The sequence below is a fragment of the Sus scrofa genome, chromosome 7 (assembly GCF_054392235.1).
Source record: "Sus scrofa isolate SSC_HxYL_T2T_F1_AM1 chromosome 7, Sscrofa_HxYL_maternal_Yorkshire_Landrace_v2.0, whole genome shotgun sequence".
In the NCBI taxonomy this organism is placed as follows: Eukaryota; Metazoa; Chordata; class Mammalia; order Artiodactyla; family Suidae; genus Sus; species Sus scrofa.
This window is the reverse complement of record NC_139389.1, coordinates 107013889-107026925: the sequence shown is the minus strand read 5'-3', so window position 1 is coordinate 107026925 and position 13037 is coordinate 107013889. Positions and strand designations below refer to the sequence as shown.

Genomic DNA, 13037 nt, shown 5'->3' with positions numbered 1-13037 from the left:
ATTGGTGGTGATTAGCAGAAGGTGGTCCATTTATGTGAAACACCTGCTTCCCACCTGTGTCCCCCTGAGCAGTCAGCTTTGGACCTAGTGCAGGAAGCTGGTGGGTGTCTTTCATAGATGAGTGGGCTTCCAGAATTTTCTCCAGGAGGCAGATCCAAACTGGCACCATATGGGTGACCATCTGTATGTCATTTTGCCAGCAGGGTGCTGAAAACATCTGCCAGCTTGTGAAAGAGACCTGGGGAGGCCCGGGGGCACCAAGGAGGGATTGACAGAAAAACTGGCCCAAGAAGGCTGAGCCAGTCAGAGCAGTTTCCACTTTGTGAGCTGGGATGTAATTCATTTGGCCTCTCTTCACTTATTCAAGAAACCAGAAAACACCAGCTCAGAAGATTGTGTTCTTGCATCACTCCCATCGTCCCACTTGGAAAGAGTGAACGACTGTGTCAAGGTTATTTCACCCAACCCAGGGTTGAAAAGCACATCTTCAATGTCAGAGTTCCCGTGGTAAGGGGACAGTGTGGGGTGGAGGCTATGATTATGCTCCTAGTCCTTGCATCATAGCCAAGTCGTTCATCCAACACTAGGGAGGCTACACTATGTGTTAATTACCAAATGTTATCTCTTGGGTCTGTGATAGGACTCACAGAACCAAAAGTCAACACATTTGATTGGGTGAATCCAAGGGGAATACACCAGTCAAAAGTGTAGGGGAAACTTTGAGTTGAAGCTGGAGGTACTCCATTCGAAAACAGTTCTTGGGTGTGCACGTGTGATTTATATGTGTGATTATCCCAGCTTTTTTTGTTTTCTTTTTTCATTTTTTAAAAAAGTTTTTATTGAAGTATAGTTGATTTACAATGTTGTGATAATTTCTGCTCTATAACAAAGTGACTCAGTTATACATGTACATGCATCCATTCTCCCATCTTAATGCCCAATAGCTCCTCTGCCATCTTTTCCCACAGATTCTCCCATCTTCATGTCCAATATCTCACCCCAAGCCATTGGCCCTTTGGGTCACGGATTGCTTTTCAACCTCTTCCTTTATTTTCTATCATGAGTTCAACCATTTGATGCTTTTGAAATGCCTTTTTTTTTTTCTTTTTCTTTTTTTTGTCTCTTTAGGTCTGCACCAGCGGCATATGGAAGTTCCCAGGCCAGGGGTCGAATTGGAGCTGCAGCTGCTGACCTATGTCACAGCCACAGCTAAGCAGGATCAGAGCCATGCCTGCGACCTACACCACAGCTCACAGCAATGCCGGATCTTTAACCCACTGAGTAAGGCCAGGGATCATACCTGCTTCCTCATGGATACAAGTTGAGTTCATTACCACTGAGCCACGTCAGGAACTCCTAAAATGCTTTTAAAGTGCTACATGCTGTAATAAGCATGAGGATCCGACGTTGCCTACAACAGCATCCTTGTGCTGAAGGAGCGTATAGACGGCAGGGAGAGAAACACATGCTACTACACTGCAGCAAGTCCATAAAAGGGGCCCTTATCCCAAGTGTGGGGGAAAGAGGGATCGGAGAAGCCTCCTGGAGTCGGGGGAGACCTGAACCAAGCTCTGAAGGAAGGATAGGAGTTAGTCGAGCAGGGAGGAGAAGGAAGAGCATTCCAGGAGGACACAGAAGCACGTGCAAAAGCTGCCAGCGCGGGAAGGCAGACCTACCAGGCACCATGGCCACAGCACAGGCTCGTGGCGCTCAAAGGAATTAGCGGAGGCATTGGGACAGCATCCTAAGGATGAGCGCTATGGAAGATGGATCAGAGGTGTTGGACCATCAGACCTGAAGTTTATGGGAGATGATTCTGGCTGCAGTGTGGTAAATGGCCTGGAGGGAGCAGAGCTGCATGCAGAGGCCTGGGTAGGCTGCCGCAGTGGGAGCCAGAAACGACTGGAGTGGAAGTGGGGAGGGGAGGATGGTTGGGCTGAAGAGCTGCAAGGATAGAGGATGACAGGGAGCATCACACAGAAACTCTAGGCTTGGGGAGATGGGTGGCGGGGGGTGCTGTGAACGAAGACCAGGACGTTGCAGGAGAAGCAGGTGAGAGCATCACTTCCTCTTTCTGCAGCCTCAGAAGAGGGCGTGGGTAGGGGGCTTCATCTATGGGGACTCTGAGGACCCTTCTTTCATCAGGAGGCCTCCCCAGAAATGAGGGTCTGTCGAGTCCCCTTAGGAAGACTGAGGGGACAGGATGGCCAGACTGGGCACAGGACATTGCCCAACCTGGGGTGCAGAATGAGGGGACCTCTCTGTGAACTAAAAAGATGTACATATGAGCCAGCAGTGTCTCTGGTCGCTGGCCGGGTGTATGAGAAGGGCCCCCTGGCTTGTGCTTGCTCACACGGGGCAGGTGGAACTGGTAGAGGGCAGGGCATTGGCTGGCAGCCCTGATCCCCTTTGAGGGCCAGAGAGGGGCAGAGTTCTGACTGGGGTTAGCTGGGGACCCAAGCCCCACCTTCCTGGTGGTGTAGGAGGCTGAAGACCTACTTGAAAGGGATCGTATGTGTGGATTAGGCCAACACAGGCTCTGCTTTCTCAGGAAAGCAATTTCAAAGCCACTTCATTCTCCACCTGCACTTGGCTAACGGCATGATTATAACCACACTTATAACCTTCAAACACTCTCAGGAGCAGCCTTGGCTCCGAAAGGTGCCGCCCCCACTCCCACCCCCCCCTTCCTCCTCAACCTTTTTCATGCTGCTCTGGGCCTGCAGTGACAACAGCTGTTTATTCCTCCCAGGGCCCGAGTTACTTGGAGGAGACGCAGATGGCTGTGGGCTAATTCCTGAAGTGCCCTTCTGGGGACCATCAGCCCCGGCTCCCCGGCTGGCATCCTGCACAGGGCTACAGGTCAGAGCTCCAACGACTCCCATGAATATGGATGCCCAGGATGGAGGCAATGATTGCTTCCGTCCTGCTGGGCAAAGCTATCGCCCTGGGTGGGGATGGTGTTTCTGCTGAGATGTGGGGTTGGGGGAAGGGTTGTCCCCTGAGCCCCAAAGTCAGATTTAAAGATTTAGGGAGCGAGCCTCCTGGAGAAAGACATCCCCATCGGGGGAGGGAGCACGGAGAGATTCGTGTCTGCTGCCCAGTCTCCATTCACTTCCTTTCGGCGGCTCCCTGACGGCGGCCAGTTAAGAGCCTGCATGGTGGGGGCACTGCAGGAGGGGCAGGAGGGCTCTTGCGATGGCATAGAATTTGGATGGAATGAGCAATGGGATGTCTTCCAGGTCTGAGGGGCCATGTGACCTGGCTCATGCATTAGCTGCTGGCGTTCCTTCAGCTTGCTCTTTCTCTCTCTCTCTCTCTCTCTTTTTTTTTTTTTTTTTTTTATTATTATTGTCCCAATCCACCGACTTCCATGGATCAGCTCAGCCCCCCTCATCTATCTGAACCCACCCCAGTGGCACCAGCCCATACCCGTGACTTTACTGTCTGAAGAGCTCAGTTATTGCTGTGACCCGAAGTTGTCATAGACTCAACTTTCTTATTTGCTGCCACTCACTGGGTGCTCTCTGTGCTCAGGGACAATGCCCCTGATGGTCCATCGCTGGCCTCCTGTGCCACTTGGTTAGTTCTGAGCAGCCAGCATGAGGAATGCGTCTCCAGGGCGTCAGTGGTCACTGTCACTGGATATCGTCATCCAAGGACTACGGGAATGCCTCATCCCAGGAGAGATGCCACTGAAGACTGGTCCACGGGCTTCCTTTTAGTGTCTCTGGGCATCAGGGCTGGACATTTCCTCCTCTCCTGCCCTTCCACAGCCCCTCAGAAGGTCTGTAGGAGGAGGGAGGCATCTTGAATTGGGTTTGTTTTTGGATGACTGGCTTCCTTCCTACCGGGTGTTGCAGCTGGGACAGAGTGCTGCACTTCGACCTAATTCTGATGGTCTTCAGCTTGAGATGGTACGTGTGGCACAGGACAGTGATGGCCAGGGCCAATGGTTACCTGTTCGGAAGCCCTGACCCCCCCGCCCCCGCTCAGGGGCTTCTATGATTCCCTGCCTTTGTCCAAGCCCTTTCCTTTTCCTGAAAGATCCCTCAGCGTCCCTTTCGTCAGTATCCACTTGACAAATGCCTCTTTACCCCTTAAGCCTCAGCTCACATGCCATCAGTCATCTGTAGTTTCTTCCACAGAAGAAATTCCAGGCCCCCAGAATTCCAAAATGTCTTAGAATTCCTTTCACATCAGTGCTTCTCACATGAAGCCACATTCACTTAAGTGTTACTGCCACGGGCAGGCTCCCACCACCCCTTTTCAGGCCCACCTCGTTCACCTTTCTGTCCTCAGCACTAGCTTGGCATGCTCTGAGTCTAAGACACACTTTGTGGAATTGAACTGGGTGAATTCTTTTATTTATTTATTTATTTGCCTTTTGCCTTTTCTAGGGCCACTCCCGAGGCATATGGAGGTTCCCAGGCTAGGCGTCGAATCAGAGCTGTAGCCGCCGGCCTACCCCACAGCCACAGCAATGTGGGATCCGAGCCGTGTCTGCAACCTACACCACAGCTCATGGCAACGCCGGATCCTTAACCCACTGAGCAAGGCCGGGGATCGAACCCGCAACCTCATGGATCCTAGTCGTATTTGTTAACCACTGCGTCACAACGGGAACTCCTGAACTGGGGGAATTTGGATGCCCAGAGGGAGCCGTTGAGATGTTTGAAGCAGGAAATGAATGTATTTGGATAGTGCTGGAGGCCTTTGGTCCCAGGCAGGGATATGACTCCAATAGCCACGCTCTGGACCTCCTCAAAGGCGGAGGCAGGAAGATGAAATGAAGCAGAAATTAAAGGATTCCATGTCAGGTGGGACAAGGAGGCTGAAGGAGGGGGCGCATTAGAGGCTGATGCTGGGAGGTGGGGTTTGTGGGTGCCATCAGGGGAGGCATTTCACAGGGAGCAGGAGGATGTGGGTGTGCCCCAGAAGAAAGCTAAAGTCCTTCCAAGCCAAAGAAAAATTCGAAGCACGCGTCTTTTTCCGAAGTAGTACATGAGCATCTTTCAAAGAAGGGAAGTGACGTTCTAAAGGTCAGAGCAGTAGACTGGCTATTTGTGTTCTGGGTTGGAGAGGAACACACAGGCTAGGAATCACCATCCAGGTGCAAGGGAAGGCTGGCGCATTTCAGCCACCTGCTAGAAGGGCCGGGTTCCAACCCCTGAGGGCAGAGGAGAGGCTTGTATCCTGGGCCAATTCCCAGGACACTCATGCCGCCTCTTGTGCTTGGCTTGAAAGAAACACGCTCCAACTTCTTCTTCTGTTTCAAGGAAGATATGATTTAGGTTTTGAAAGCCATGCCTAGCTGTCATTGGGGCGGATGGCCTGGGTTAGATCGCACTAGCCTGAGCTGTGGCTGTTTCCCTCAGACCTGACAATAGCAGCTCAGTGACACGAGGAAGTGGCTTTCTCCTGTGGGGTCCACACTGGGCTCCAAGGACCCCGGGAAATATGTCACCTCTTAGTCCTGGGTAGTGGGGGGTGCTTTGGATGGCACGTGAGCCTGGAGCTCCAGGGTCATGGTTTAGACAGGTATGTGATGCTGAAAACCTTTTTGCCTTGCTGTGTTCTTATTACAGACCAATCTAATCCAGCTTCCTTCAAATTCTGCTCGTCTGGATGTTTCCTGGTGACATTTCAGCTATTGCCTGGTCACATGGGAAAGAGAACTGTTGCTAAATGTGTGTGATCTTTCGGGGTGGGGCCAAAAGGGGTCAGGTGTCGGGGAAAGGAGAGAGGGCGAGACAGGGGTAAGAGATGCATGCTGTGCCCGCTACAAGCCTGTGGAACCCTGGCCGTGTTCACACGTAGAGAACTCTGTTTCTTCCTCAAGAGATTTTGTTCAGATATCTGGACTTTAGTTACGTACAGTAGATCACCCTTGCAAACTTGCAACCTATTTGCTCAGACAATTTTCATAGAGGTATGAATTTCATATGCATATGAATATGGAATTCTGGGCAAGAGAAAAGTGTTGATAGGGTTAGTATAAATTAGAGACAGTTTAGGCCTGTGGTTGGTGTCAAGTAGCTTTTCTGCCTGTCTCAGCCCAGTGCTGGGCATTTCAGGGCAGACGTGCATGAATATGACCTTAATAAACAAAAAGGGGATCAGCCATGTGAGCCCCGGGGGACCTCTACCAGCAGCCTCACTCTTTAGATCACACCGATGGTTCCAGGAATAAAGGGAGGAGTTCTCTAAAGCGAAGTCAATGTGGTCACAAAGCCCATGAATTTATTTCACCTGAAAGGGATAAGCCATCTCAGAGCCTTAGGCTCTCAAACCAGGGCACAGACTTTGAATTCGGTGTAAACTAATGTCACTGATGACACTGGCTTCATTTCAGATTTCCTCTAAAAATCATTCATTCCCCCCAGGGCATGGTAGACAGCAGGTAGAGGGCACCGAGGGCCTGGAACAGGGCAGTTGGGTCCAGGCTGCTGTGAAGCTCTGATGGGCAGTGAGCAGAGGAGAGGCGGGTTCCCCCTCTCCCAGTCTGTCACACCATGGGGTCGCAGCGGGGTCTAGGGACAGCCCCGCATCACAAAACTACATCATTACGGATACTCATGCTGATGCCATTTCTGCAAATGAAGTGAACTTTCTGTTTCATATGATCGAAGCACACAGACAAAAGGGTTTCTGCTTCAGGGTGCAGAAAGCATCCTGTGAAATTACAGATGTGTCCTAAACTGTCTGCTGCTTTCATGGTGTGTTAAAGAAATGGCATGATTGTGTTGGAGACCTGGGTCCTTGTGCTCTGAGTTACCACCGTTTATTTTACTTCTCTTAGAGATTAAGGGTGATGTTATTCATTAAAGACTCTGTGAGCAGTCTTTGTGTGGGGGCAGAATCTCACAACCTTGTTTTGTTGCTGGGACCCCCTATATGTGGTGGTGGGCTGTGTGCATAGAGGCTCACATTTTAAAAAATTTTTTTTTGCTTTTTAGGGCTGCACCTGCAGCATATGGAGGTTCTCAGGCTGGGGTCCAATAATCAGAGCTGTAGCTGCTGGTCTATGCCACAGCAACAGCTTATGGCAACACCAGATCCTTAACCTACTGAGCGAGGCCAGGGATCGAACCCACATCCTCATGGATACTAGTCAGGGTTCGTTACCGCTGAGCCACTATGGGAACTCCTGTATCTTCTAGTAGAAAGTATGGTCTTTGAGGACAAGAACCGCTTTGATTCAACTCTGTAAGCTTAGCAGCTAGAATTGCACCTGTCACATGGCCAATCTCAATAAATACTTAGAGATGTAGGTTTCCCAGCACGTGCCTTCCATCAGACCTGACTCCTTGGGCCACTTAGGTCAGCTATCAAATCCTGCCTCATTCCTACTTAACTTCTCTGGGGGAAATGTCCTCTGCCAGTTCCTTCTTCCTCCAAAGGACTGACTGCTGGCTTGGCCATTCCTATTCTGCCAAACAGGAGGCTGGGCTGTGGAGGGGGTGGGAGGGGGCAGCAGGGACTGGGGTGGCACAGAACACTGTGTGAGTGAACTGGCAGAAGTTCTGTGGGCTCGCCAGCTGGTACCATGTGGGAGAGCCAAAGGGAAAGTTTGTTTTTTCTGCCCAAAGCTCAGAATCCTGAGCGCAATCACGAGTCTTAGTGCTAAAGGCTTAGGTATGAGACGTGTCAAGGTCATCTCTGCTGCCTGCCTGATGGGGGAGGGGCATTGTGGGGATGCCGTGTGTGTGTGTGTGCGTGTGTGTGTGCGCGGGGGTGTTGCCAGATACTGGGCATGTCCAGACAGCTAATAACGTGCCTCCACAACACAGCGAGAGGAAGAGCCACTGATCCAATTCGCAATTTATCTTTTGGGTTGATCCCGGTGTTTCCCCTTTATTTCTGACTTGATGTATCCATCTGTAGGCTCAGTGAGTTCACTTTGGCAAAGTATTGCATGAATAGAAGTATTTAACTACTCAATAGATTAGCTCATAGTCATGTGCATGTATGTGTGAGTGTGTGTGTGTACATGGAGCATACTTAACCCTTAAACGAGGGACTTTCCTTTTGGGTGGGGAACCCAGGATTGGTTGCTTTATGAGCATAGCAAGCACAGAACCAGGAGAGGGGGTTGGAGCTGGTGAGGAAAATTCTGGGTACAGCCAGACTGAATTGCATAGACTTTACCCTGGGGAAGATCTTTGATTGAGGAGGTAGGAATCTTTGATTGGAAAAGAAGTGGGGAGGAGTTATATGTGTTTTCTGGACTTCAATCAAACCCTCTTCCCGTATAGTTCTCAGGCTGAAAGAAAATACAGGAAGCATCTGGTCCAGCGTTTCTCATCTGACTCTGTATCAGAATCACCTGGGATTGCCTTTTTATCTAGTTTTATTGAGATTCACCTGACATAAAACATCGTATGGGTTTAAGGTGTACAACATAATTATTTGATATATGTGTATATTGGGAAATGATCACACAATAGGCTAAGTTCACATCCATCACCTCTCCTAGTTACAGTTTTCTTCCTTATGATGGGAACTTTGAGATGTACCCTCTTAGCTACTCTCAAATATGTAATACGGTATTGCTAACGATAGTCACCGTGTTGTACATTAGATCATCAGAACTTAGTTATCTTATAATGGGAAGTTTGTACCTTTTGACCACCTTCACCCTCTTCCCCTACTCCCTACCCTAGCCTCTGGCAACAACCAATCTGTTCTCTGTTTCTATGAGTTTGGGTTTTTTAGATTCCACATGTGCGATCATAGAGTATTTGTCTTTGCCTGACTTATTTCACTTAGCATGATGTCTTCGAGGTCCATCCATGTGATCTAAAATGGTAAGATTTCCTTTTTTTGGCTGAATAATATTCCATTGTATACATACACTGCTTTTCTTTATCCATTCACCTGTTGATGGACCCTTAGGTTGCTTCCATGTCTGGAGTATCATGAATAGTTCTGTGATGAACATGGGGGTGCATGCACCTCTTCAAGAAAGTGTTTTCATTTCCTTAGGATATATACCCTGAAGTGGAATGGTTGGATCCTACAGTAGTTCTATTAATTTTTTGCGGAACTTCCACATTATTTTCCACAGCGGCTACACCGATTAACATTCCCACCAACAGCACGTAAGGGTTCCCTTTTCTCCACATTCTCACTAGCACCTTCTGTCTCTTATCATTTTGCTATTAGCCATTCTAACAGGCGTGAGGTGATACCCCGCTGTGGTTTTGATTTGCATTTCCCCCAATGGTTAGTGACGGTGAAGACTTTTTCATGTACTTGTTGACCATTTGTGTGTCTTCTTTGGAAAAATGTCTGCTCAGTTTCTCTGCCCCTTTTTTAAAGGGACTGCTTGGTTTTTTGTTTTCGAGTTGTATGAGTTCTTTATATCTCTTGGATGTTACCCTTTATTGGATATACAATTTGCAAATGTTTCTTCCCCTTCCCTTTTAATTTTGTTAATAATTTCCTTTGCTGTACAGATAGAATTCCTTATTAAAAAGGAAAATTCTGGAGTTCCCGTCATGGCGCAGTGGTTAACGAATCCGACTAGGAACCATGAGGTTGCAGGTTCGATCCCTGGCCTTGCTCAGTGGGTTAAGGATCCGGCATTGCTGTGAGCTGTGGTGTGGGTCACAGACACGGCTCGGATCCCGAGTTGCTGTGGCTGTGGTGTAGGCCGGTGGCTACAGCTCTCATTCGACCCCTAGCCTGGGAACCTCCATATGCCGAGGGAGCGGCCCTAGAAAAGGCAAAAAGACAAAAGAAAAAAAAAAAAAAAGAAAATTCTTGGTGTTCTTCTCAAAACGTCTCATTTGGAACCTTCAGAGGCAGGGCCTGGTACTCTTAACAGGTGCCACAGATGAGCTGGGCTGCCATGAGCTGCCTGAGGCCACCCAGCTCATGGTGGCAAATCTAAGACTCCAACCCGAGTCTTCTGACTCCATCCAGGACATTGCCTTCTACAGCCCCAATGTCCTGTGGCTTAAAGCTTTGAGAAACAAGGCTCATATTGGATGCAGGAGAGCGTGTTGAGTGGATCGCTTATCCTGCAGACCACTAATCCACCAAATTGAATTATTTCACTACAAGGGGGCTTGAATTCTTAGAACATGCAGACGTAGCTGAAATGGATCACTTGCTCTGGGATGGCTGGGCACCTGCTGACCCTGTCTTTGACACTAGGCAGGATTTCAAAGTCCTCTGTGGTAACCTTCACCTGCTCTCGCTGAGGACCGGGCTGGTTCTCTTGGCAACTTAGAAAAAGTTGGCTTGCTTCCTGTTCTGCAGCTCTTTCAACTTCTTCCCTTCCCTCTTCCCTTTGTCTCCTCCCTCTCCCCACCCCCACTGCTTTACTGGAATATGATTCACATAGCGTGTGATCTACGCACTGAAAGTGTACCAGTCAGTCATTTTTAGCATATTCAGAGTTGTGCAAACAACACCACAATCAATTTTAGAACATTTCATTACCCTGTGTAGAAACCCCATAGCCATTAGCAGTGACCCCCCACCCCCACCAACCCTAGCAATCACAAATCTACTTCCTGTCTCTATAGATTGGCCTATTCTGCACATTCCATCTAAATGGAATTATGCAATATATGGTCTTTGGTGACTGACTTCTTTCACTTACCATGTTTTCAAGGCTTATTCATATTGTGTTATGTGTCAGTACTTTATTCCTTTTTGTAGCCAAATAATATTCCATTGTATGGATATATCATGTTTTGTTTATGCATTTATCAGTTGACAGACATTTGTATTAGTTCTATTTTTTTGTTATTATAAATAATGCTGCTCTGAAAATTAGTCTCCAAAATTTTGTACAGCCATATGTTTTTATTTCTCCTGGGTACATACCTAGGAATGGAATTGCTGGGTCATGTGGTAATACTGTGCTTCTCTTTTTGAGGAATTGCCTGACTTTTCCAGAGTGGCTGCAGCATTTTACATTCTCACTAGCAGTGTATGAGAGTTTCAATTTCCCCACATCCTTGCCAACACTTGTTATTATTTGGCTCTTTAATTACAGCCATTTTAGTGGATGTGAAGATGTGATGTGGTATCCCATTGCGTTTTTTTTTTTTGGCCATGCCCACAGCATGCAGATGTTCCCAGGCCAGGGACTGAACCTATGCCACCGCTGTGACCAGAGCTGCAGTAGTGGAAGTGCTGGGTCCTTCACTTGCTGTGCCACAAGGAAACTCCTCATTGGCTTTTTTTTTTTAATTAATTAATTTATTTTTCCACTGTACAGCATGGGGGCCAAGATACACTTACATGTATACATTTTTTTTCCACCCTTCGTTCTGTTACAATATAAGTATCTAGACATAGTTCTCAATGCTACTCAGTAGGATCTCATTGTAAAAAAAAATTTTTTTTTTTTGTCTTTTAGGGCTCCACCTACAGCACATGGAGGTTCCCAAGCTAGGGGTCAAGTAGGAGCCATAGCTGCTGGCTTACACCACAGCTCACGGCAACACCGGATCCTTAACCCACTGAACAAGGCCAGGGATTGAACCCGCAACCTAGTGGGATTCTTTAACCCACTGCACCGCGACGGGAACTCCCCTCATTGTGTTTTTGATTTACATTTCTCTGCTAGTTAATGAGGCTGAGTTTTTATTTTCATGTGCTTTTGTACATCGTCCTTGGAGGAATGTCTATGTAGATACTTTGCACATCTTCTAATTATGTTGTCTTTTTATTATTGAGTTTTAAGAGTTTTATATATACTGTGAATACAAATAGTTGTCAGTTGTATGATTCTCAGATAACTTCTCTTAATCTGGGGGTTGTTTTTTCACTTTCTTGATGGTGTCCTTTGAAGCACAAAGTTTTTATTATGCTAGAAGCCGCGTTGTAAATAATTTTATATGGATTATTTGATCTTTTTGATTATTTATATGTTTAGATTATCTGGGGTCACTATTAGATTAGTCTGCAGGTGCCATACAGTTGGTTGAAGAAGAGATGTCTGCTTCCAGTTGATTTGACTTTTATAACCTCGCTTTTGCTGATATTCTGGTAGTTTTAATAGCTACCGTTTGTATATTTTTGTTTTTTTTTTGGTCACATTCATGGCATGTGGAAGTTCCTGGGCCAGGGACTGAATCCATGCCACAGCAGTAACCAGAACCACAGCAGTGACAACGTTGGATCCTTAACCCACTGAGCAGAAAACTCCCTGTATCAGGTACCATGACAAGTACTTTTTACTTTAAAAATTTTTTAAATTGAAGAATAATTTATTGAAAATATTGTATGTTTTCAAGTGTACAACAAAGTTATTCAGTGTTTTTTGCAGATCATATTTCATTACAGATTATTACAAGATAATGGGTATAATTCCCTGTTCTATACAATATATCCTAGTTGCTTATCTATTCTATATATAATAGTTTCTATTTATTAATACCAGGCCTCTAATTTGTCCCTTGACCTTTCTCTCTCTCCTTTGGCAACCACAAGTTTGTTTTCTACATCTGTGTGTCTGCTTCTGTTTTGCACATGCATGCATTTGTATTATTTTTTAGATTCCACATATAACTGATATCATGCAGCATGTGTCTTTGTCTGACTTATTCTATTAAGTATATTATCCTCTAGGTCCATCCACATTGTGCAAATGAAAGTATTTCCTTCTTTTTTATGGCTGAGTAGTATTCACACACACACACAAATGGAGCATATTGGACAGTAATAAGGACACTAAATGTGATGGATTGAAATGGACCAAATATATTTAAGTTCATGTGTTCACAACGATGCTTTAAACACACCACGTATTGGGAACTTCTGGGATTTTGAGATCTCTAACTGAGAGAAACCCAGATGGTCCCCTTACGTGGCCTGGATCTCAAGGCCACACCACCCTGTCCCAGATCCCTAGGTCTGTGGGGTCTGTTCCAGCACTTTGCTTCCAGGCAGCTGCTATCACTTTGTTTCTCTGGAGAGGGCATGGGCGTGCTCCAGTTATGGATAGGTGGTTTCCAAAGCACTATTCGCTAGCTGAAAAATGATGCCTCACTCCAGTGGGTACCATTGCTCCC

General features: G+C 47.1%; 1 long non-coding RNA gene across 2 annotated transcripts in view; it reads left to right on the top strand.

Annotated features, from left to right (window-relative positions):
- The window catches only part of LOC110261629 (uncharacterized), a 36279-nt gene that overhangs the window by 20996 nt on the left and 2246 nt on the right, over positions 1-13037 (top strand). Inside the window, exons 2-4 of one of the 2 annotated variants that reach the window (XR_014811091.1) lie at positions 2753-2862; positions 3383-3917; positions 5589-6941. This is a non-coding gene — a long non-coding RNA (uncharacterized LOC110261629). Of the gene's footprint in view, positions 1-2752; positions 2863-3382; positions 3918-5588; positions 6942-13037 lie in introns of those variants that run through there. The other variant, XR_014811090.1, reaches the window with a different exon arrangement.